Below are 27747 nucleotides of genomic sequence, written 5' to 3'. Positions count from 1 at the left end.
CTGGGGTTGAGAGTGGTTGTGGGCTCCTGTGCTTACCTGCTCTGCTGCTCCCAGGGGATGGCTGAGTGTCACCCTACTGTCCTTTCCAGAGCTGTCACTCTAAGAGCTTTTACCTGGTCATGGTCACACCTGTTTCACCCCTCCCAGGGATGGCAGGTGGTCCACGTGTTCCGGTCCTTTTCAGGGTGCTCAGGTGGAGAGCAGTCACCTGATTGGCTAGCTCATGATTTATGGCAACCCAAGCTAAGTGTCTCCTCCTGGACTCACTGATGGTAACCAGTTTCCCTGCTCCAATGCTTGGGCACTCTACCAGCTCAGGCTCCCCCATTAGTTCCATGACTCCTGAGATCCTGAGACCATACAGACCCACCAAGAATTCTGCCCTTTTCATCCACTGAGTCCCTTTCAGACAGGGATGTTTCTCACTGGAGCAGATTTCTAAGGGTTCTGATTTTGCCCTCCAGGGCTACATAACTTTCTGGTAGCCAGTTTATGGAGGCTCCCTCCCCCCCTCCAATTATCTTCTGATATCTCCCCTCAGATTCACATCTCTGCATCTCCTATCTTGTGAAAAGGAGTCACTTTTCTATTTATAGAGTTCCAGATATATGTTCTTACATCTCAGACTGTATTCATGGGTGTTCAGAAGGGTTTGATAGTTATCCAAGTAAATTTAAGGGACCAGATGAAATGAGGTCTCCTACTCTTCTACCATCAGAGTATCTCCTCTGATCAGAAGTATGAACTTTAATGAAGTTAATTTCCCTTTGGTATAAGTGAGACCCATGAAAACATCCAAACAACAAAAAAAGAAGAGGCAAGAATTAAGACAATCAAGTCTCCCTTATCCACAAGGCCTAAGGAAAGAACAGTGACTGCTTCTCTGTCTTTGTGATTGTGCCAGGCCTAGTGCAGGCCTGACCTATAAAAGGTACTCCATAACTGCAGGTTTTTACTTTTCTCCTTCTGAAACTGTAACACTCATGGAATCAGACTTCTTCCTCTCAGCCTCATGATAAGAGGGCCAATTTTTTCTAGTCCTGGCTCATAACTAACTTTCCTTTGAGCCAGGTATCTCTAGTAGAAAAGATAATGCTGCCAGTCCCAATTGCCTCACAAGCTCTATATTACCACTCCCACCCCCAGCAAAACACACAAATTGGCCTCAGATTGACCCCAGATTAGTTAATTACTAATATCTTTCTGTATTTTACTGTATTTGAACAGCACATGTCAGAGATTTTGGTCCTCACAAGGCCCCCATGTACAAGTTTCAGAAGCAGTAAAAGCAGCTTCCATTCTAGGTAGGGTTTTTGTCCCACTGACACCCAGGTAGGGAAAGGGAAAAACTTTCTCTAGGAGGCAGCCTTCATAGGCCTAATCACTTCCATAGCAAGGGCTTTTGTTAACAAACATTGAGGCATAGGAGTAAGAATGCCTGACACCATGAGAATGTAGAAAGATACTTCTAGAAAGAGCCATACCCAATAGAGGGCTGGGATGTCACAGACACAGAGATCAAGAAGAAATTGAAATTAGAAAAGTTTAAATACGCTGAACAGAAAAGAGAGATACCTTGAAAAGGACCTGATGTTTGGACTGCTACATCGTAAATTTCTAAACTCCGAAAGACAGTATATCAAATGGTACTTTCTGTGATGAGACAGAACCTGTAGGTGGAGTTTCCTAAATTAGGTATGGTGCCTAAATTAACCCTTCTTTAAAAAGATCTCTCAACTGAACAGGGGATGGTCTTAACAGGCTAAGCCTAATTGACATTTGGAGCTGAAACCAAATGTTCCCCATATAATCACTTCTTTCAAATATCATTGTATATTTTCTGTATTCTTTGGCAGTCCTAAGTTCTGGGTTTTTTCCTTTGGATGAGGGCTTGAGGACTGGGAATTGCCTTCACTTCTACATTTCTAGGTTTGCAGCAGCATTAGAATAAACTCTCATGTACTAATCTTTGAACTCTTTAAAAAGTGAGGTGTATGACAATCTTGATGTGGAAGTAATTCACTTCCTGTGGTCCAAAGGAACTATATTCTAGTAGTCAGCACAGACCGTAGCTTCTAAGGGAGCCAAACTCTATTCAGGCTTTGAAAAAACATCTTCAACTAAGAGCCAAATATGACAAAGACTTTACTTTCTTTGGGATTTTCATACCCAAATTCAAGAATATTTGATTTTGGACTTTTTTTTTTTACTTAAAGAATATTCATTTTACTTTTTTAAAGTTTTTATTCAAATTCTAGTAAGTTAACGGGTTAACTAGATAGCAGGTGTACAATATAGTGATTCAACACTTCCATATATCACCTGGTGTTGATCACAAGTAGACTCCTTAATCTCCATCACCTATTTAATTACTTTGAAATTTGTTGTATTTGAACTTGAATTTTCAAGTAAATCTAATCTATAGACTTTATTTTCTACCAAGGAATTTAATCCTGGAAGGCGGTTCATATCCAGGTATTGGAAATTTTATTATTGGATTAATTTTAAGTTTCCTGGTGAGTTATATGAGGCAATGTGCTTGAACAGAATGCAGGATTGGGGAAACTAGGTAGACAGATTTCGGTTGTCTACAGTAGCCTTGGAATTCGTTTATTTAATCATCTATTTCAGTGAAGAAACATCTATACTGTCATCAGCAACCTCAGGAGGGTCCTCCATGAAGGAGTGATTGGTATGTGGGAGAGCTGTATGAAGGGAGAATCAGATCACCCTAATGGGCTGCCAATCTCCTCCCCCAAAGAAGACATCGATACCATTTTTGACCATATATTTAAGAGTAAGACAAATGGGTTAAGAGAAGCAAGGTCTTTGGAATGTTGATTGGAAAGCATCCTTTTTACTGATTAATGTTTCCAAAGGAGACAACGTCAGTGTAACCTTCTGGCTTCTCCCCTCTCATCTTACTTACTCCTCTCTAAGACATATGGAATGAGTGATCAGTTTGATGAGATAGGGAGAGGAACCAGGATGCTCAGTCCCTTCTTTGCTCTCTTTTTGGGCTCTCTCTGATTTCAGAGAACACGTGTTCTTCTCTGCTCATGGCCATGAGCTAAGCTTAGTGCTTAAGACTTTGCTTGGGGAGGTCTGCCATTTTCTCATACTATTCAAGATTGGGGTTCAATATTATGAAACTTACTGTTGCTTTTCACTTAAACCACTACCTCTATCACCTCTATCATTGAAAAAGTTGATATTTTGAGCACTCTCTGCCTTGTTGTAGACACTAGAAAGACTATTCATAAGCTAGATGACCTTTATCAAACTACTTAACCTCTATTTCCCAGTTTCCCTATGTGTAAAATGGGAGAATACCTGTATTTACTTTTATAGGATCGTTATAGATTGAAAGAGTTAATAGAAAGTGCTTAGGCAAATGCTATGTTAGTGTTTGTTGTTACTCCTTTATCTTATCTATCAATTTATACATAATTTGGGGAGTTGGAATGAAACATGCTTTTTGCTAGGTCTCCCATGAAGTCTGACAATTGGTACTAGGTGTATGCATAGTAATGTCACGGTTCTAGCTTTATTTTAGTGGTAGAGACAAACAAGTGAATTGATAATTGTAGTAGAGCATGTGACATGCTATAATAAAAACAAGTATCATGTGCTATGGGAATTCAGAGATGGGAGCAACTGACAATTTAAAGGTTCCTACAGCTGTACCTAAGACTAGTCCAAGACAAATTATGAATTAGAGGCTAATATTTTTCAGCTCCACAGTTAAATTTTCATGTTAGTGATATTCCCCATTTTTCTGCCACACAGTGATCTATATATGCTCTCTCACCACTCCCTGGATGTCCTCCTGGAGTTTCTCCTTTTAATATGCAATTCCAGATTCAATAGCAGCTTGACACAACAGTTGACTGAGGCACCCATCCATATGAGCTGTCAAACCATCAGCTGAGGATTGAAAACACCACTGGATATGTAACAAGGTGGAGAAAATTGAGTTTATCTGAAAGTAAAGGACATAGTGTACCAGAGGAGAATTGTAGTGCCAAGCAACAGAAGCTGGTTCAGGGTGATTAAGCAGAAAAGTAATTTATTAAAAAGATATTTAGCAGATCACAGAATCATTGAAAACAAGCTGGAGACTGAGTGCTCAGAGCAGTGCACCAACACCACACTGTAATACTGGTCTGTGAGAAAACTGCACCTGAGGCCACTGCACAGTAGGTAAAATGATTGCATCACCACCACTTGTGCATCACAACCTCATTGCTTCTGCAATTACTATTGCTGCCTGTACTGATGCCTCTTCTAAACCATCAAAGCAGCTTTGCATCTTCTACAGCCACCACAGACCCCAGATGCTAGATATTTCTCCTTTAATCTTGCAACACAACAGCAACAACAACAGAAAAAAATGGATTATGTGTAGTTTTTGCTTTTACCACTGTTTACTTTCTATCACAGTTTGCAGAGGTTCATCCAGTTGGTGGAGCCCAGGGAACATACCCGAATTCCAGATGCAAGAAGCTGACAAAGCCAGTTCTCTGGCCTGTACTTTAGAGTACTATTGGAAAAGTTTTAGGGAGCCAAGAAACATGACAAATGTTTAGGATGCTATTAGAATCTTGGAGGAAGAATGAGACCTTTTAAAGACTTGATTGAATAATGATTGATGCCAATAAAATATAAGTTTTTTTCTTTCTTTTTCAAGCTGATGGAAAGGTTTTCTTTTTTATTTTTATTTTGCATGCAAACTTGGAGCTGGAACTCAGAAAAATACATTCAAGGCCAAGCAATTCCATTATGGGTTCCCTTTATTCAACATTCTTCACACAGTGATCTGCCTTTCCTCTAAGTATTGAATATATATTAAAAGCAAATTATTTTGAAGGTGTATCAAATTATCAGGTTACCTGGGGCACCCATGTGTCTTGATATTTAAAAACGGTGTTCCATGGTAAAGTTCTCTCCTTGCCCCCACCAAAGTACAGTGTTAAGGGTTCTCATGTTCAAATAAGATAATGTCAGGTATGGTCTGATCATCAAATCCTTCTAAAATTAAACTAAATTATCTTTTTATCTTCTATTACATTCTTTCCCGCACCAGATGCCATGACTATACTAGACACTGTGGACCTCGCTAAAATACATCATTCTATTTGTGCCTCCAGGTATTATAAATTCAGGCCCTGATGCCCAAATTGCCATCAGATTTTGGTTCCTAAATGCCATAGATAAGATACTTTAAGTTTTCTTCCCAAAAATGAAAAACAACACTATTAAGTAAATGCTCAGATTACTTATTATTATTATTATTATTATTATTATTATTATTATTAATTAGGCATAAAGGATAAAGGATTTTAATAGAATGATGTGTCCTCTCATGTAACATTTATTTTTATAAGGAGTTCCTGAAACCATATTGCATACTTCTTAGGTTTAGGGAGGGGTTCCCTGAGATGATACACATAACATTCTTGAGAAAAGCAGTCAAATAAGGACTCATGGTACAGAAGAGAGGTGGGATAACCCTTTGTTTCATGGGAAAAAAAGAAAACTTTCCTGATCCTTTAGAGAAGGATGACAGTGAGCTAAGAGAGCTGATCTCAGGAACCAAGTAGGGTAGATCTGGGTAGAATTCAGCACCAAAAAGTGGAGTTACTTTCAATCTCTTCTTCCCTTGAAAGATCATTGATGGAAGCTGACTTAATGAAAACCTGCAGTGCTGGACATCATCAACCAAATTCCTCAGTGACATCTTTTGGTGGTGAAAAACCATGGGTACAGAAGCTGCAATAGAATGATTAGAAAGCCAGCCTCTCCTTCTTTGGATGTGGAAATCCAACTGACAAGGATGGCCATCTCTCTTCTCAACTTCCTCTGGGGGGTTGATCTGGTTTTATTTTAATTTGAAGGAAATAAGGTGTGTCATCAAACTTGTATGATGATTACAGTATTTAAAACTGTAATTATGTTTTTACTGTTATGGCAATTGACCACATGTGCCAATATACATGGAAAGGCCATGGGGAAGACTATGAAGCTATGATAGGGAAATATAAAACAGTATAAAACATAAGCATAGGTGATTTCATGTGTTCACAGATAACAGCTTCACTCCAGAGTAAGTTCTAGTTGTTATTTATTCTTCCACTGTCTCAGAGGGTCCTTTTGAGAAAAGGATCACTGAATGTTTGACCTGGAAGAAACTTGGAAATTGTCCAGTTGTTCCACTTGACAGAGAAGTATCCTGAAGGCCAGTGAAGAAGTGAGACCTGACAAAGGTCACACACAGTAAACAGCAGAAATGAGACTGAAATCATGTCTCTTCTGGTACCACCTGGCCCTGATCAAAAGCTATCTAAGGATCTACTTAAAGACAGATCCTTTGCTTTCCCTCTAGGCATCAGGGCAACTTTTTCAAGCTCTACTTTTCAAAATGATTACTTTGCAAATTTTAACAGCCGTATTAGAAAATAACACAATTCCAATGTTAATTATTATATGAAAAGGGAAAGGGGACTTTGCAAATATTTTACTACATCTATAAACAAACCCAGCTATGGGGCTAATCTTTTCTTTATTACCATCATCCCCAATCCTAGTTTATAAATACATGCTGATAAATAACCTGCCCAAAAAGTCCATTTTTCAGAATCCAACACATGTCTTTGCCTCTCTTTAACATTGGCCATCTGTGGATCCTGCTTTGGCTCTGTTCCTAATTACTATACTATTAGCTCACTCTTCATCTGTTCTTGGCCATTTAGTCTATGTGGACTTGTTTTCTTTGCCCTACTGATTATGAGTTGGGCAGTGGGATAGCAATCCCACTCAGACCTAATAGATAACCCTGCACAGTATTAATTGTCTCATTTGACCAAGCTATCACTAACCACTCCCTGAAGCATTCCTTTTGAATCCTAATCCATTATTTAATAAAGTTCCCAAATTAGCAATCAGGGTTCCATATGGCTTAGGCAAGCAAATCCTATGAGCAAATTCTATTAATCCAATTTTGAGGGCACAGCTTAGACCTGGGGTACTTCTTGAGAAACTATATGTAGTTTTAAGATTGTATTTGGCAGCTTATTTGGAGCAAAATTTATTAAATAACAGGATATAGTTTTCTTTGGATACCTCTGTGTGTAAGTAGGCTTTGCATACCACAACAAGTGAGACTGGTTGATAATTCAGCTATATTCAACTAAATAGAAAACACACCCCAGATGGTCTGTCCAGAGGAAAAATGCCTGAGATTCTGACCTATTCCCATTGCATTTGAAAAGTTCTAATTAATTCTCCTTAATGGTCTCCATTTCCAACTATTTATTGGTTACTATGGAGCAGTGAGAGCAGGGCCTCAGAAGAACCCCACGCTTGGTTTAATGTTCTATCATTGCTGTCTTGAAACTTAATAATTTAATCTTTGTGTGTTTTGTAAGTGAAGTCCTATGGGACAATGGAGCATACACTTGAGCAAAGGACATATGTGGAAGAAAGGTAAAAACTTCATATTTTAGTATTTTTAATGAACTGTTTTTCTGATTTTTGAGCAAGGAATGTCATCATTTCATTGCTTTTCTGAGTGACAATGGTATATCTTGCCAAGTTCTTACTTCACCTTGGCCATTTATATTTATAGATGGTCTTATAACCTTCTTTCCTGGTTTATATCCTACTCACAGATCACCTCAATGACTACGGTTCACTTTCTTTCACTTATAGCAACAGTTATTGAAACTATAAGTACTGACTTTGTACCAGACATTGTACCAAGCACTTAATCCATATTATACATGTAATCAACATGGCAGCTCTCTGGGATCACTGTTTTCATTATTCTCATTTTACAGATGATGGAATTGAAATGTAGGTTAAGTGACATGTACAAAATCACACAGTAAGTGTTGAAGTCAGAATTTAAACACTGAAAGACTCCAGAATTATGAGTATAAGTGAGAAATATCTAAGAAAATGCTCAGTCCAAAAATGTGATCTGTAAATTACATTATTAAACTACTCCATTATTTCATCAGTTTTTATTGATTTATTATGACTTAAAAATACCTTTCATATAGTAGTATTTTGCAGTAAGTTTATGGTCTACTAAAATACATCTTAATGAGGCATTGATGAGGTGATAATAGGCCAATAATCACCTGTCTTCTCCTGTTTCATCTTCTGTTTCATTTCTTTGAGAGTAAGGAATATTTGAGTAACTTATGTTCTGCTTAAGGTCCTTGGGTCAAAATTGGACTCTAATTCAATTAATTGTTTCTATTTCCTTATCATTCCTTCTTTCTCTGGGACTCAGTTTAGAAAACTGTGTGCAATGTGATGCCCCCAGCTTTGTTTTTTCTTTTCAACAATTACTTGGTCAAAAAGCAATTGTTGGTCAACAATTACTTTGTTTTTTCTTTTCAACAATTACTTGGCCTTTTCTGGTTCCACACAAATTTAAGGGCTGTTTGTTCCAGGTCTTTGAAAAATGTCATTGGTATTTTGATCAGGATGACATTGAAAGTGCAGATTGCTCTGGGTAGCATAGACATTTTAACTATGTTATTCTTCCGATCCATGAGCATGGAATATTTTTCCATCTTTTTGTGTCTTCTTCAATGTCTTTCAAGAGTGATTTGTAGTTTCTAGAATATAGAACTTTAGGTCTCTGGTTAAGTTAATTCTGAGATAACGTATGATTTTTGGTGCTATTGTAAATGGAATAGATTCCCTAATTTCTCTTTCCTCAGTCTCATTGTTTGTGTATAGAAATGCAACTGATTTCTGAGCATTGATTTTGTATCCCGCCACATTACTGAATTGCTCTATAACTTCTAATAGTTTGGGGGTGGAGTCTTTTGGGTTTTCCATATAGAGTATCATGTCATCTGCGAAGAGAGACAGTTTGACTTCTTTCTGATTTGAATACCTTTTATCCCTTTTTGTTGTCTGATTGCTGTTGCAAGGACTTCTAGTACTATGTATAATAATAATGAGAGTGGGCATCCTTGTCGTGTCCCTGATCTTAAGGGAAAGGCTTTCAGCTTTTCCCCATTGAGAATGATATTCACTGTAGGCTTTTCATAGATGGTTTTTATGAAATTGAGGAATGTACCCTCTATCCTACACTCTGAAGAGTTTTAATCAGGAATGATGCTGTATTTTGTCAAATGCTTTTTCTGCATCAATTGAGAGCATCATATGGTTCTTGACTCTTTTCTTGTTGATATGATCTATCACACAGCCATCAAAAAGAACGATTTCACAACATTTGCAGCAACATGGATGAGACTGGAGGAGATAATGCTAAGTGAAATAAGTCAAGCAGAGAAAGACAATTATATGGTTGCACTCATTTATGGAACATAACAAGTAGGAAGATCAGTAGGAGAAGAAAGGGAAGAAGAAAGGGAGGCTAAACAGGTGGGAATGAACCATGAGAGACTATGGACTCTGGGAAACAAACTGAGGGCTTCAGAGGGGAGGGGGGTAGGGGAATGGGTTAGTCCGGTGTTGGGTATTAAGGAGGGCACGTATTGCATGGTGCACTGGGTGTTGTACGTAAGACTGAATCATGGAATTTTACATCAAAAACTAGGGAGGTACTGTATGGTGCCTTACATAATATAATAAAAAATTATTATAAAAAATAAAAGAAAATAAAAAGAAAAAAAAGAAAATTGTGCAGTACAGATAGTAAGTTTAATTTGGAACTCAATTTCTGTGGAATTCAATTTCTAGAACCTGATTCCAAGAAAGTATATATGGTCTCCATACCAATCCTGCAGATATGTCCAAAAACTATTCTCCTCTTTTCCAATTTACCCTTTAACTCCAAGAACAGTTCAAAGATCCTCCTGCAAGGTTCTCACTCTCCCCTGATTGCCACATCAGTCATTCCAAATCAGATCTTAGATGATATTAAAGTCTGTGAATAAAAGTTCACTTTCACTTTCTTCATCTTTCCCCACTGCTAGGTCTAAATCAAAATGTTACACATTCAATAGAGTTCCAGTATGAGCCTGTAAGTTGTTGGCAACTGAAGTAAAGAATGTATAGCTCTTATGATAAATGTTTCCTGTTCTGCTTAGGGCTGTTGTATTTCTGGCACTTCACTGTGTATAGTGGAAAGAGTGAGGGGAGGTGCTTTCTCCCTTGCAATTACTGGAATGGGCAACTCTTGGTAGAATGCATACATTAGTCTGCCTCTCCCAGTGATTAACAAAATTTCTTCCTTCTTCCCTTATGATCTTTGATCTGAGAACTACAAAACAAACTATTTTTCAGGAGATTTTTCTATGGATCTATGTTCTGTTCCACATGAGTTTTCCATAAGAAAATGTTCTTGACTAAGAAGCAACAGGAATTTGGCAGTGGCAGAAGACTGCAGAGAAGGATAAATGACTTTGTACACACTCAGGTCACCAGAATATTCATAACCATTGAGTGTGTCCAGGCTGCGTCCTCTCTTGCTCAAAGTCTTTTCAAAGAGAAGATCATTTTGCCATATTACAACTTGTACTGGCCTCTGTGCTATTCTGACAGTTTCTTGAAGTTAGAGCAATTTAGTGAAAGTTTTCATTCGAGGGGCTCATCTTCCACTTACACCAGCCCAGCTGGACTATTGCTCCGGCCCTGTGACCAAGAGTCAACTGCTTCCCTGCCCCAGAGAAGGACCATTTATTTTGAGCTCTCCCATTGCTGCAAGCCATGATTATACTCACTGCAGGCTGGGAAGTAAAGGAGGAGTTGACCCCTTATAACACACTGGGCGCTACCCCCAGGCCACGGACAAATACTAGTAGTCCTAATGGTCATTATCTTCTATTAGTAGGAGACTCCTACCATCACATCACACCATCATACCTCAATGTTACAATATAGGCATCACAAGCCACTGATCACATTCTGATCTTTCACACCCACCCCACTCCCCAACACTGAGGCTAACCTTCTACACTCCCTTTTCCCAAACCCTTCCCCCATTCCTCTGGAACATATGACCCTAATAGGCAAAATCCTCTCACCTTCAGCATGTCTTGCAAAGGTCCCTCCATCTATTTGTTTTTGTATGAACTTCATGTCTTGTAGCCTACTGAAGAGGAGGGAAGTTTTCTCTCCTAATACGAATAGGAGGTAGAATTATTATCTCCCTTTCTCCTTGGGGGTAATTCCAAACCATTCCATTTTTCTTGAGGAGGACAGAATCCTTCTGTACTATCCTACTGAACCTTTACCAATGTTGAGACATAATCCCTCATTCAGTACATTTTTTATTTTATTTTTTAAGACTTTTATTTATTAGAGAGAGAGAGAGATAGAAAGCATGAGAGAGAGAGCCCAAATGGGGGGAGGGTCAGAGGGAGAGATAGAAGCAGACTCCCCACTGAGCAGGGAGCCTGACTCAGGGATATCCTGGGATCATGACCTGAGCTGAAGGCAGATGCTTAACCCGACTGAGCCACCCAGGCACCCCTCCATAATTATTTTACATGCTTCTTCATATTCTACCTCAAATTTGACCCTACTTCAGAAAACTTCCCAGACAATGTTTGATTTCCAGAGTTCATTGATCTCTTACTTCCTTGAGTTATCTCTTCATTTCAAATGACCTTTACTCCCATTGCACTTCAACCACCAATTTCCACAATCCCTTTCATATCTGTATCATCTCTAATAGATAATCTACTCAGAAGTCACAAAAGAATAGTTTGCTTTCTTCTGCCAGAACTTTTTACTTCTTTCCAGTTGACATACTCAGGCATGTGTCCACCACAGTACATCATTGACTTCACTGATACAGCAATCCATTGTCACGTCCAAATTTGATCTATCGTACCTCCCTGTCTTCAGGTCTCTCCTTATCCAGTATATGTTCCATGGCACATTATAACAATCATTCTTCTGCAAAAACACACTTACACCTCCCTCTTCTTATCCAACCTATCTGGCAAAACTACACTCCTGGGTAAATCTTAATATCTGTCTTTTCCATGCTTGCATTCAAACAGATGAGTATTGCTGCAGAAAAATCACAAGGCCAGACAGAATAGTGTGATTATAAATTTATGATCTCAGATTTCAGCTGAGCATTCAGAAATGCTTAACATTCTAACTTGGCTGTGCTACTAAGAAAATTTTTGTATTTGCTTTAAAATATCATTCATATATTCTCCACTCTCTTCATAACACTTAAACTTCTCCTGTACTCAATTTCACTAACCTTTGAAAACCTTGCCTTGTATCACAAAGATAAAAGAGAAATCATGAAATGTGAACTCTACATTCCTGCTACCAAATCTATCAAGTTTTCAACATAAAAACCCATTCTCTTCATCATCTCTCCTGCTTTAAAAGAAGTATCCTTTACAATATTCAGCCTCCCAGGTCTCTAGTTCCCATCTCACTTTCCCACGGTCCCCTCTGTATCAATTATATTTCTTCCTTTCATGTTTGAATTATTCTCCCTTAGTGGATTCTTTTAATTATCATCCAAACATGTTCTTGAACCCACCACCTTGATCCCCATCTCTATCCAGTAAATACTCCCTATTTTCAACTCCTTTTCACAGTTGACTTCCAGAATCATCTATCTAGGCATCCTTAACTTCTCTGTTTCACTTATACTTAGCATCCAATTTAACAGCAAATTACATCAACTGTAGCTTCAAAATTCTTCCAGAATGTGACCTTTTTTCACCATATAAACCAAAACTACCTGGTGCAAGCTGCTATCATCCATTACCTGATCGGAACAATTGCTCTTCCTGCTTCCTCTACCCTGTCTCCCTGCAGCAGCCTCTACTGAGAAACTTCCAATGGCTTCCCATCTCAGAGAAGACACTTAGGTCTTAAAAAAGATTTTCAAAACCTGACATGACCTGCCCCATCCTATTCCCCTCACTACTCTGACCTCACTTCTATCCCTTTTCACTTTATGTGCTTTACTTCAGCTAAACTGGCTTCATTGTTTTTTCTCCAAAGCACTCTGTGCAGCTGCCTCAGATCTTTTGCATGTGCTGCTTCTGCCTGGAATGTGCTCCCATAGGTATTTTCATGATGCACACACTCTCTCTTATTTCCTATAAGTCTGTGCTCTAACATTACCTTATAAGAGGACTTCCCTAAATAAAACAGCAACCACCCTACTCAGTAGTTCCTATTTCCTTTAATGCTTTATTTTTTCCACCGGACATATTGCATATTTAATTATTTATATGCTTATTGTCTGTTTCTCCTCCTTAACAGAAGTGCCTTAAGACACATTTGTTTTTGATTTTGACTTTCAATTTACTACTTTAGCCCCAACAGCACCTGGCATGTAGTAGGTCTGAGTAACTATCTCTTAAAGAATGTCTCATCTTATTATATCCCCTTTATTCTCATATTCATTCCAAACAGGTTTGCCTCCTTTCCTTCTAAATTTGCTCTTATTAAGGTCTTCAAAGACATTTTTTTTTTTTTGCCAAATCCTCATCTAATTTTTGCCCCACGGCAGGTTTTCACAGAATAGGTAACCACTTTCCTCTCAAATCACTCTTCATGGTTTCTGTGATACCCTTCTCCTTCTGCATCCCTGGTCTGCAGTCTCGTTAATTCTCCCTTTTGCATAGCCCTTAAGTTATGAAGCTCTTCAGGGAACTCTCTTCTTATGCTTTACCTTCTTTCCAGGTGACCTCACTTTCTCCCATGGCTTTATAAATGTCACCTATTGCTAATGGTCCCAAACTTATTCTCTTGCCCAGCATTTTCTTCTGATCTTCAGGTCTTTAGTGTTTCCACCAGAAGTCTCAACATGATCTGTGAAAAACTAAATGCCAAACTTACTTAACCTTGACTATTACTCAGAAAATGATGTCATTACTTAACTCACAAAACTGGGAGTCCTTTCCCTTTCCCTCATTTCCTACATTTAATTCATGACCAAGTCCTGTCCATACAGCCATCACACCATGCCTTGTGTGTCTGTTGCCTTCTCTTCACCTCCTTTGTTGTACCTACACCACCATTGTTTCCGCCTAGAACATTGCAACAGTCATCTACATGGTCTTTCTACTTCTACTTGTCTCCTTTTTTTTTATTGTAAATCTGGCAATTTTATTTTGTTGATTTAATACAATTTTAATTAAAAAAAAGCTTAATATAATATCAATGGAATTTTACTTTGGAGCTTGAAAAATTCCTCCTAAGATTTATCTGCAAAAATGAATGCTTATGTTTAACCAGGAAATTTTGGAAACAGACTAATAAGGTAGATTTACAAACATAATGTGAAGCTACAGTAATTAATACAGGTTGTTAATGGCAAGATATAATAGATTAAGCGATCAAGAAACAAAATGTAGTATATCACAAAGATGTCATTTCATTTTTTTAGATTGGTAGTAGAACTATATAAACCATATATATATATTTTTATTATTATGTTCAATTAGCCAGCATATAATACATCATTTTTGATGTAGTGTTCAATGATTTATTAGTTGCCTATAACCCAGTGTTCATTATCACACAAACCCTCCTTAATATCCATCACCCAATTACCCCATCCCCCCGCCTTCTGTCTGTTCTCTACACACGTCCAGTATGATCATGTGACTTTCTTGCTTAAAACACTTGAAGCAACCTCTCATCACAATTAGGTTATAGTGTCCATCATGATCTGGCCTGTAACTATTCCTTTGCATGATAACTCATATCTCTACCTCACTGATCATATGCCTACACATATAAATGGCTTTTATTCAGGCATCTATTATTTGCATTGTGGTAGTTATTTAACCTATGTTTTCATGTCATTTTCTAATTTTCATGCAAAAATGAGCATCAGTGTCACTAAATTTTAGATGAGGTTGCTGAATTCCATGGAAATTAATCTCTCACTAATGAAATCATATTTTTTGAATGAATGAATGAATTTGTCCAAGGCCACACATACCTAGACATTGCAGAGATTCTCTACCATACAAGGTTGTTGGGATTATACACATGCCAATTTTTTTGAGAAGCAGAAAGTATTAAAATGTAACTTTAAAAACATCATAGTGCATTTTGGAAGTTTGTGTTACCCTGTATTACAAAGGCATGTCTACTGGGTGGGAAATAAATAACTAAAAGACTGAGTCTCCACTGTTAAGGAGCTTATCTTGTCACTAGGCAGGCAAGGTTTATGTATACTAGAACTCACTGAGAACAATATGACACTTAGAAATGCTGAGGAGAATAACTGGGGAAGTCCTCCCTCTTTGTGTTCCGTTGAGGAAGAGTGATAGCCAGATCTCTAGTATCCATGTGAAAGCCCCCAGCTCTGGACTTAGCTCACAAAAGTGTGTCAAATCTGATCCTACAAAAGTGTCTAATAAGATAGGTCTTCTCTGACACTATGTCCACACTACCCTGCAATTCCCCACCCCTTTAATCTCAGTGCTCTTTAAAATGATGTATTTTCTTTCTTCTCACCACCCAACACCATGTATTTATTTGTTGCTATTTCCTCATTTTTGTTTATTTTCTGTCTCCCTCAACTAGAATGTAAATTTAAAGAGAATAGGGATTTTGCTTTGTTTTTTGTCGTGTCCCTGGTCAGTAAGGGGTTAGCAATTGGCAGTCACTGAATAAATAATGTGTTAAATGCATGAATAATGAAGCACTGTGTTGAATAGGAATCCATTCTTTAACTGAGGGACTCTGATTAGGATGATTATTTAACAATTCTTTAATACTATCCTTCCTTGACTGGAAAATAACACCTAACTCTCCTCTCTCAATTTTTAGGACCAATTTCCCTGCCCTTCTCCAAATTTTGTAATGGGAGAAATTGCAGTCTCACCCACCCAGTGTCCTTGGGGAATATGCCCAAAGGCATGGGCTCGGCCTTCCTCAGAGGCTCTCTGAGAGCCGCAATAGGCAGCTTTCTGGTATCCCAGTAGGCCTCACTTTGGGCATGGCTGACTCCACCCCAGAGGATCACTAGCTCATTTCCAAATGTGCTATTTATGAGGAGTGATCCAAATAACCACTCTACAACCCAAGAGGCTCCACACTGGCTCCATTCAGCTGTGACACTGCCCAAAAGCTACTGCAGCTTTCACTAAAGTACAGAGGAAATATCAGACTTCCTTTGCATTATCAGACACACGTCTTACATGACTTCTTTATTGGGTTTTATATCTTGAGGGGGGTCTTAATAGGATGAAAGGGAGGCTTGCTCGGCGCAAATGAGTGCCGTTCAACTATTTAAAGGTACATTTAATTAAACTGGATTCATTGCCTGCGTGGGGCAAGTTAAATGAAAACTAAATAGATGGAGTATGATTACATATTATTAAGAAGAGAGACAGCTCTGGAGACCAGATTCTTTTAACACAACATTAAGCTGAGCTCATTTCATATGCACAGTTTAGCACCGGCCTATAAGGAAAACGTGTTTTGAGAAAATCAGCAGAATGGTTATGAGCTCTAAACAGCTTTTAATAAAATGCAATGTTTCAGGGAAGGAGCAGCTTCTAAACTTCACTTAAATATGCTAATTAAAGAAAATGAAGTTTCCCACTGATTCCAGGTTCTCTTTGTTTTCCTTTTTTTTTTTTTTTGTTCATCTCATCCAGGCAACTCTCTATCTTATTTTACAAACTCCCAGAAATGCTGCAGAATCCTTATTAAAAAGTTGTCAGGACTTGCTGAGAGTTGGGGGGGAAAAACAAACAAACCTGAATCTAGCAAATTGATGACTTTAATTGGCTATTTGGGTCTGATTGACAATAGACTAAAGCTTTTAGCTGGTATCTAGACCATTTTGAACAAAAAGACCCCATCAAGTTTGGCAATAATAATAAAAATAGTTGTAATCTATTGAGTCTTTTGAGTAGGGCAGGTGCTTTCCAGACATTACCTCGTTGGATGCCTACTATCACCCTAGAAGATAGGTATTGATATCCACAGAGAAGGGAAGGTCAAGGGAAATAGTCTGTGGTGTTGCTGGTATTCAAACTCAGGTCTGGCTAACTCCAGAACCTCTGCTTACTCATTGACATCTCCTGTGCTGATCCCATCTAGGGAATTACAACACTGGAGGAGGGAGTGATAATTAAAAAGTACATAAAATAGTCAACATAATTTTATATTACAAAATGGGGAAAAATAACCTTGTGATGACTTTCAAAGTAAACCCCTTTAAAGAAAGTTTTATAAAATGTTCTTGGCTGCCGGTTAAAAAAGAGATGCTGAGAAACATTGATCTGATTTACTCACTCCTGAGTTGTCTTTTGACTTTGTCTCACCGTTCCTGGCTCTTCTGAGTGCAACACCTCGGTGTAACTTCATGGAATTAGCTCTCCTTTACTTTCCATCCCTGTGGCCTGAGCTGCGTCTGCCCTACCCTTTAGTTCCATGAAGTTGTACACATCCTTGGTCTGGTCAACAGAGCCCCAAATCAGCTCATTACAAGAAATGAGCATCAGCCTTTATACTTTTGGCTCAAACTATTCAGAAAGAGATACTATCTAAGGTTGCTAAGTCTGTAGAATATATGTCTGGCATTGCTAGTAGTTCTCTTGACATCATGAGGGAGAGCCTGCCTGAAGATGAAGACAGACCCAGACATGGAGAGACACAGAATCCTGATGACATTGTTGGAGAACCTGTGTCCAGCAATGTATAAAGTCAAACACCTATACATGGACTTTCCAGGCTCACAAACCAACCAGTTCCATTTTGTTAGTGAACCAATCTGGGTGGTTTTTCTACCTAGCATCTGAAAAAGTATACCCTCCCCATCCCTACCAGTTTTATAGTTAGAACCTAAAGCTCAGAGAGGAAGAATGATTTTCTCAAAACTTTTACTACTAGTTAGTAATATATCTAAGCCTGGAATCTAGGGCCGCTTCCTCCCCCAGCCAGTTTTGTCTCCCTAGACCATTCTTTCTTAAAGTGTGATTACCAGATCAGTAGTATCAGCATCATCTTGTTAAAAATGCAGATTCTCCAGCCCCATTCCATATCTACTGAATCAGAAAATGAGGGTAAGACAGAGCAATCTGTGTTTTAAAAGTCCTTCAGATGACTCAGATACCTGCTCAAGTTTGAGGACCACTTCTCTAGATCAATGTTTTCAAATTTTTGAAGTGCAGAAACATTTTCCTTAAACAGAATATTGCCTAGAAGTTCAATATAAATGCAGGTAAGTGTAAGTCATTTTGCTTGAAATGGAGATGGGGAGCCTAGAGATATACTTGTTCCTGAAGACATATGGCAGCACCTGAGAACATTTCCAGGGACACTCTAGGACCCCATGAGATACAATTTGGATAAGGACTGGTGACATGCTATGTTAATGAGCAACCATCCCAATTTGCATCATGTTAAGATACTTTCCCACTAATACTTCTGCTCAAATTTTCTGTAATCCCTGAAGCTCTGTTTTAGGGTGAGCTATTCACAAATCTCTACACAAAAAAAAGAGACTTTTGAATATTTACAGAATCAGAAGACAAAGTTGGGATTAGGGAGTGCAAAGTAACAGAGATCTGCCGTGGGAGGTCCCAGTTCCTGGTGGAGCTCTCCTTCAAATATACATGTGGATGTAGGAAGAGAAAAAGCAGCTCTTTTAAAAAGAGCTCCAGACCTGAAACTTTTGTGCCTGGAAATGACATAGGAAGCTATGAATATTTCCCTTAGACATGTATTGCTCTGAATGTTAAAAATTCAGGGCTACTTTGACAAATTTATGAAAAATTGGAATGTGTCATGGAACCTAGTTTGTCCTGCCTTATGCTCACCTAGCCTTGGCTGGGGGGAATTATCTTTTCTACAGAAAACTGTGTCTAAACCACACATGCACACTGCAGCCTCAGGTAGAGGACAGGGCAGTGTTCAAAAGAAGGAACCAATTGTTGGGGAAAGATTTGGGGTCAAGGAGGTTTTTACAGCCCTTTTAGGAACACTGGTAATTGCTTCTGTGTCTTGGCAATAGCTAGTTATTATCCCTGAAATACTCTGTGACCTTCAACTCAGCCCATTTCCAAAAATTCCTATTATTATTATTATGTAATTTCAGGTATCACTAACAAGTTTAACTACCTCCCTATAAAACTATCCCTGTCTCCCTGTCTTGTCTTCTCTGACATTCTTTTTAATATGTTCCCACTGATTCTTTTGCATAGCTGTTAAAATGTTCATCATATTTTAATGATAATAATAACATTTTATAATAGATAATACATTTTATACTTACTATTATTATCATTTTAAGTATATATATCTCCACTTTGTGGTGAAAGTAGAAACCATAGTGTTTCATCTGTGTATTTCAAGAGCCAGGCACAGCATCTGTCATACCATGGGGGATCAAAAATATCTTTTCTGTAAAAAAAAAAAAAAATCCCTTACTAGACCTATTCTCCCAGGGTCAGCTATGGAGCTTACTATCTTGAGAACTTAATAACAGCTGCCATGGATTGAAAGCCTAATATAAGCCAGACCCAGTGCCTGGTAGTTTCAGATGAGAAAATTGAGGCTCAGAGACATTATGAACTTTTTTCACATCAAGTAGCTGGTAGAGCAAGGACTTAATCCTAGTCTTGTTTGATTGCAAAACCTTTGCTTTTATCATTATATCTATCTTTCCCTCTCTTTCATTCACTCATTCATTTAACCCATGCTTAAGGATAGCCTCCTTTGTTTTGACAGCATGGCAGGGTATGTGGACATTCCCAGGGGCTGTTGTCAAGGGCCCCTGACTTCCCTAAGATCACAGAATGGTGGAGAGAAGCCCCCCCCCCACCTGCAACAAGCAAACAGACAAACACAGTATGATAAGGGGCTTTTGTCTTAGATCAAGTATTACTTTTCTTTGAAAGAATACAAAGCTCTGAGTACATAAGCAGTGAGATCATAAAGAGATTGCTCTTGTTTCACTATATTCCCCTATAGAAACAAAGCCCATTCCTTTACAACATCCTCAGACTTGGAGGAAGATCAAATTAAGCAGGTTATCTTGGTACTATTTATTATCCCAGGCTGCTCTCCTATCCCTTGCTCTAATTGCTAACTTTCCCAGGCAGAAATATTTCCAAGTTGCACGCTCTGCACTTTCTGCTCCTTTTTAATATCAGATTTGAAATAGACATACGCTGCAGCACAGTTGCTGGAAATATTATAGAAACCCAGTAGGAGATATTTGCATATTTATGAAAATAGTTTACCTTCTGCTATGACAATAACAAATGTTCACAATCTCAGCAGTTTGTTCACTTTGTCCAAGGAAAGAGCTAGGAGTGTATTAGCAATTTAAGAATAACTTCTACAGGATGATTGCAACATGATTTTCTTTTCTTAAAGTTATCATTCTGAGAGGTTTTTGGGGGGCATAATTGCTCATGCAGATATAATCTTCTTCTGACCATGAGAAGCATGGAAACTTTTGGAATACTCCCCAAAATTGGCTAAGAACTTAGGTCAGACCTTGCCAAACTTCATCTAACCCACCTATAATCTAAGTCCATATTCAACAAATATAATTTTTGTTGATTTTTGGGGGTAATTACTTAGAAGTGAACTATGAGTCTCATGAGTAATTTTTAGCTTCTAAAAACCTTGCTGAAGACATTGAGCAAAGGATGATATAAATCTGATTCACCAATAACTCATGTATAGCCTTTTACTAGGAAGAGAATGCAGAAGAAATATTTTAAAACTGGAAGAAGATAAATATAGTGCTTTTAATGACATTAAGTCTCTGTCAGCCAACATTTGTGTTACACTATCTTCAGCTATAGCACTAGTTTACTGTAATTTTGAGATGGTCTAAAATCAATGAGCACCATGGGGAACAGGCTGAATGGTATATTAGAAAGAGCAAAGGTTTTGAAGTTAGATAGACTTGGACACAAAGCCCCCACTCTCTTACTTCCTTGCAGTGGTCTTCAGGAAAAAATCTTAACCTTTTTGAACTTCAGTTTCATCAGCTGTAAAATCAGGATGGTCTCACCCATTTTGTATGGTTCTATAGGTTTGAAATTACAGAGAAATTGGGGATAGTTCTCAGCACAAATTGCTCCCAAAATGTTAGTAGGTGTTCAACAACCTCACCTCTTATTCAGTAACCATACTCTTCGAGTATGTATCCCACTTTCTACAATATTTGTGTTATAGTTATTGTATAGTTTCAATGCTGCTACTAATTGCATTTGTTTCCTGTGGCCACTGTGACAAATTTCAATGAATTTAGTGGCTTTCAATAGTAAGAATTTATTGTCTCACAGTTCTGGAGGCCAGAGTCAAAAATGAAGATGTTGGCAGCACTTGGGTTTCTCTGAAGGCTCTAGAAGATAATCTTTCCTTGCCTTTTCCATTTGCTACTGGCTCCATGTGTTCCTTGTCTAGTGACTGCATAACCCCAACCTCTGTATACATATGGTCTTCTTCTCTTTGTTTCCTCCCACTGTAAGGTGTTATAAGGACATTTGCCATTGGACTTAAGGTACAGCTAAATAATCCAATGACATCATCTTGAGATCCTTAACCTACTTACATCTGCCAAGACCCTTTTTCCAAGTAACGTCATAGTCACAGGTTCTGGTGATTAAGGCATGGTTATATCTTTGTGGGGACCACCATTCAGTCCACTACTAAAATATATTTTGAAATTACAGTGAACCAGCTTTAGAAGATAAATTCCTTTAGTAGCATGGAATGATAAATTAAAAACTTTAAGTAAACTAGGACCTGAACGGATGCATAAAAGTTAATGGATTCACTGAAATAATAATGAAAAGTTAGGCAGGAAAATAGGAAAGAATGAATTTAGGTAAGATTGTCTTAGTTTGTAATAAGCTTGGGTGAAAGGAGTTTTACTGGACATTGATTGTAACACCTATGTAAAATATTCCATTTTCTGAGTACAGATATGATTATTTTAATATTAATATCCAAGTCTGACTAACTCTGAACTTTTACCCTGCTTAATCTGCAGTGAGCACAGTCTTCCTAGAAACCCCTGGCTCACATATTTCCATAAATCCTCAAGTAGGAGTGGGACATGGTAGTGAGTTGATTAACACAGTGAATTAAGTCTTGTACATTTTAAAGACTTGCTAGTTAACCTGAAAATCAGAACCCACTTGAGACTAATTTTAAGAGGGATATTCCAAGGCAACCAGCAGCTGGACTTCATAAATATTGGCCTCCACTTTAGTTCCTTGGGAAACCCACTACTGCGTCTAACATTTGTGAGTGTTATAGTATTGGAGAATGCCACCTGTTTGCCCAGCATCTTAGGTCTAGGTCCTCATAATTCCCCCTTTGTAGTAAAAAGAAGAAAACATTGTTGTATTTGAATAAGGCAGAAGAATGAGGTAGCATGTGTGTTATCCATAGCTAGGTCCTCCGTTAGATAACCCAAGCTCCCAAGGGTTGCAGCAATTCAGGGCTTACCAGACCAGATGTTGGTAATAATGTTCTGGTATCAACTAACACACTTTTTTCCAGATTCACTAATGGCCTCCAACAATTTCAGCCTTGGTGGGAAAGCTCATGCATATGTCCAGCCTCCCTACTCTCAGAGTCCTGTTTTCCTTTTCTGCAATCTCTTCTTCAACATAATTCCTGTTTTTCAGACAATCTGTCATATCCCTGGGTATAGAGCTCTGGAGGTCAGAATTCTATTCCTTTTTGTCCAAAGCTCTTTCAACACTTATGCAAAAGTGGGATACAAATAGACAGAAAAGTTATATATTTTATGACTTCACTTAGTATCATTCCCTACTTACATCCCCAACACATTTTGTAAATTCCTTGGGAAAATATTACGTCTAAATAAACTGTGCTTAAAGACAAAGAGGAGTGTAATCTTTACATTACAAGGACAAAAAGAAGTACAAGGATCAATGAGTGATGACCCACTGGGAGGCGTTCCCATGGGGAGAGAGTCAAAGACTAGGCATACAGAATTCATTTCTCCCCTGAATCTTATCTTCTGGAGTTCATTACCATTGAAACACTGAAGAGACTTGGAACATCTAAGGATAATAAGCAGAGTCTTCATGGTTGATCTTGGTATGGGAGAAAAAGTATGAACCTTGGAATCAGAGGGACATAGATTAGAATCCTAATCTACCACTTACTAACTTTGCTTTCTTAAACAAGTTGCTTAGATTTTATTATTATTATTATTATTATTATTATTATTATTATTATTTGGACCATCATTAAGTTGAAAAAAAAAACTACTTAACTGGAAGCATTGCAGGAAAGATTAAATGAGAATTGAAACTTTGAGCTTTTTCATAATAAGAATTCATTATCTTATAACTTACTTTAAACTTTAATAATTTATAGATTAACTGTCCATAGCATCTTTAACTCAGAGCATCGTCGTTACTAGACCTACCTTTTTGGCTTGTTGTCTCTTCATCTTGTGATTCTCTGGCCTGCCATAAACTATGCTAAGTTACTTGATGGGTGCTGAAGATTTAGATGAAATTACTGTCATTTTCAGAAATCCCTCTTTAAATAAATATACAAAATCCATATTCTTATCTTTCATTTGCCTTTAAAAATAAACCAATATAGATAGAACTTTCTGACACACTTAAATGCTAGTTTGAGATCACTCAACTCATTTGCATGGATGACCTCTACTTGAACTCATTTTTCTGGAAATAAAAGTTTAGTGCACTACTAATTCAACTTAGAAAGTAATTGGAAGACTTCAGCAAATGAGGAAAATTCTAATTTTATAGGGACTAGGGACTTAATTCAAATGAAAAAAGCTTCATTGATGACATGAGTTAATTGTGCAGTTAGCATGAAATAACCTTACCTAGCATTATGAAGACTCTAAAAGCATCAGTTTGCAGGTATCAATGATTAAAAGATCTGTAACAGAAAATCTCATTTCTTGAATTTTTTCCATGTTGTATAGTAAAGGAGACAGTCAATGGTCACTAGGGAGTCTAATACTTTCCATGATATTATATAGTGGAACCCTATTATAACCCCGAAATCTAGGCATAAAGGTAAAGTTTCTTCAGATTCCAAGATATCATACTTCCTCTTTTGCAGGATCTATATCTTCTGCCTCTAAATGTTGTCAGTCTCAGGGCTCAGTCCTAGACTCTCTTAAAATACACCTGTTTGGAGACTTCATCCATTTCTCTGGCTGTTAATACCATTCATATGTCCAAATACTCTATCTCTCCAAGGTTCAGTCATGTATCAACCTACCCACTTAATGTTACCACATGGATGCCTCAAATTCATGTCAAAAGTAACATGTTCAAAATTAAATACCCCCTCAGTTTGGGTTCCCTACAAGCAGAGCCTCAGGCAGGGATTTTCTAAGTCATTTATTATATTGATATTGTTTTAGTGATATTCAAGTGACTTATTTAGTGAGTACCCTCAGGGAAATGGAGGGGGGAAACAGGAGAGGACTGGGAGAAAGAGCTCAGTGAGACTAGCTCCAGCATGGTCCCGATGGGAAACTGGAGTGCAAATTGTACACAAAGTTGTTTTCACTTTGAGGCAAGGATGCTGGCCTTTTAAAACCACATGTCAGGTTTCTGGACCCCCATAAATGGGATATTGGAGAACATAACTTTCTGAGTACTGTAGTTACTATTTAACTTGTGAAAATTCTCCAGAGAAGGTAGTAGCTGTAAGCAATTAGCAGCTAACACTCATGGCAGCTGGGAAATGGGTATATCTACCAACAAAAGCAGGTAATAGCCGGGCACCAATGGCATCCACTAAAGACTCTTAATTGACCCTCTCAATGTGTGGCCTAAGTTTTACCTACAACTTATATCTGAAATCCACCCACATGTCAGCCAGCTCTGCTTATACCTAGGCCAAGGTGCCATCATATCTTGCCTACAATGGCAAAATGCTTCCAACAAGTGCTCCTATGTCAACCTTAACTCATCAGCCTATATTGTCCTCACAGAAGCCAGAGTTGTTTTCTTTCCTTGTTGTTGTTGTTGTTGTTTTTAATACAAATCTTATCACCTTCAAATCCTTTAATAACTTCTTATTGCCTTTAAAATTAATTTCAAACTCAAGACCAAGATCTAAAAGGCACTTCAGAATTAGGCTTCTGTTTCCAATGCCAACCTTTACCAAAGGCCTCTTTTCTTTGTTTCTGATGCCGTCCTTTGGTCCATGCCTGGGTTATTAAAATCTTATGTCTCATGGCCTTCATTCTTATTGTTTTCTCAGGTGAGAATGCTCTTTCAGATCTCTTTGGTTGGCTCCTTCTCACCACTCAGGCCTCAGATTCAAGGACACATCTCTGAGAGAGGCCTCTCCTGACCTGCTCAACTCATTGACAGCACTGATCACAATCTGCAAGGTTATATGTTCTCTAAAACCCTGACTATTGAATGAGCAGGATTTGGGTATATGAAAGCAGAAAACAACTTTCTATTAACCTTGATCCCCTGACTCATTATCCTCCACAATGGATAATCCTATAGCTTCTATTTCCTCTCAGATATTAAAATTGCAACCCAGTGAAATATCTACACTTTAGTTTTTTTGATTTACACTATTTGAAGCCTTTTAGCTCTCTCAGCTTGGGCCTGCCTCAAGCTAGAAAGACTGAATTGGAAAAGAGAGCAGGATCAGCTTCTTTACTATTCCCCTTAGCTTGCATTCCCTTCTTCTTTCCACCCAACTGTGTAGGCTCCCTGAACCTTCAGAATTGGAACAAAGGCAGAACTAGGTGAGATATAAAAGGGCTTAATTCACTTGAGTCATTGTAACCTGGCATCAGGCCTTCTATGTGCTGTAGGCCTGACTGCTGATTCTTTTTCAAGTTGGAAACCTCCAATCTTCAGTTTTCTGACACAGTTAATACTTTAGATACTGGTTGATTGCACCTCCTTCAACTCCTGGCTTCTTACAGACTACTTCCCCAAACAAACATGTTGGGATCACCTCACTCCTTTGAGCAATCCCCTTTCGAGATAACATGATATACAGATCCCTTTCGCATAGAATGTATCTGGAGCAGGGACAATAATTCAGCTTTGTACTATCAAAGCAACGGTATACAGGGTGGTCTCAGTCCATTCAGAATGCTATAACAAAAATATAAATTGAGTGGCTTACAAACACCAAACATTTATTTTTTATAGATTTGAAACCTGGGAAGTCCAAGAACATGGTGCTGGCCAATTTGGTGTCTGGTGAGATCCCTCTTCCTCATTGATGGCCACCTATTCAGTGTATCCTCACATGACAGAAGGGGCAAGGGAGCTCTCTGGGCTCCACCCACATGACCTAATCACCTCCCAAGGACTTCACCTCCAAACACCATCACATTGTGGATTAGGTTTCAACATATGAATTTGAGGGGGTAGGCACATTTACATCATAGCAAATACTTTCCAATGAAACCTGCTACCAAAGGTTACTCAAGGTTTCCTGGAGGCTTTCAGCCATGAGTAGTAAGATGTCAGACACTATGTCTCCTAGACTTCTGCTTTCTGAGGATTAAACTTTCTGAGAATGAAATAATCTTCTCCTTTATACTGTGAGCTGCTTGCTGACAACACCCTTTTCCATCACTCTTTACTTCCAGGCCTCTCTGTTTTCTGCTCTTTACAGCCAGGAGGTGAGTGTTGGCAATAGATGGCAAAACCAATTTTATCCAATCTTCTTGTATAGGCAACCTCAAAGGTCTAACACTTCGATTTAGAATTTGGAATATATTATACTATTCTCAGCTTTAGGACCTCACTTAAACCCCAAGATGGTGAGAGTCCCATTTAATACCCTTTTATTTTTTCCCCCTTTTTCTGTAACTCTCACTAGCATATACACAGTGAGAGCTGGGATCTTGTTCATCTGTTTTTTGTTTTGTTTTGTTTTTTGTTTTTTTGATGAATCCCCAGCTCTTAGCCAAGTCCCTGGCCCATAGTCTGTGCTTGGTAAGTATTTGCTGTGTAAACGAAACTTTTCTATGTATACAAACTTTTTTGTTGTTGTTGTTTCATTCCTTTCTCTATAAAATTTGTTTAAAACAACTTTCAGAGTAAGGGAGACAAGAGAAAAAATATGCAGCATACAGAGAAAAGAGTAGGGGACTGATTTTTTTTATTTTTTTAAAAGATTATATTCATTTATTTGACAGAGAGAGAGACAGTGAGAGAGAGAACACAAGCAGGGGAGTGGGAGAGGAAGAAGCAGGCTTCCTGCCGAGCAGGGAGCCCAACGTGGGGCTTGATCCCAGGACCCTGGGAACATGACCTGAGCCGAAGGCAGACGCTTAACGACTGAGCCACCCAAGGACTGATATTTAGATTATAACCTTTATTTAGGATTTGAAGGGTCTCAGAAACCAGTCAGTATCAGGGGTTTACAACCTCCCACTGTTACCATATGGGTCTTTTGTTTAAAATGTAGTGTTTAAACTGTTGAGTACTTTTTTTCTACCCCAATTCTTTGTAAATTCTTCCCAAGTCATTCATCTCCTCACCTGCTCTCCCCAGAGGAGCTGTTCAACATAAAATGGTCTATGTAGTTCTCCAAGATGAGAGACCCTTGCACTCACCAGGTAAGTATGGGTCTTACCAACATTGTCCTACATCAGCTACGCTTGCCTCCCCCTGGGAGTTCAGAGAGGCACAATAATTGCTGTCTTTACATGAGGCAGAAAAAAAGAGAAATAACTGAAAAAATTTCTCTGTTATTGGTTGACCAGTCTACTTAGTATAAGAATTTTTATCGTAATATGTTAGCAGGCCATCCTGTCAGAATCTT

This window comes from Ailuropoda melanoleuca, chromosome 2 (assembly GCF_002007445.2).
Source record: "Ailuropoda melanoleuca isolate Jingjing chromosome 2, ASM200744v2, whole genome shotgun sequence".
Lineage (NCBI taxonomy): Eukaryota > Metazoa > Chordata > Mammalia > Carnivora > Ursidae > Ailuropoda > Ailuropoda melanoleuca.
The sequence above is the reverse complement of the archived record's forward strand: the minus strand, read 5'-3'. Positions refer to the sequence as shown.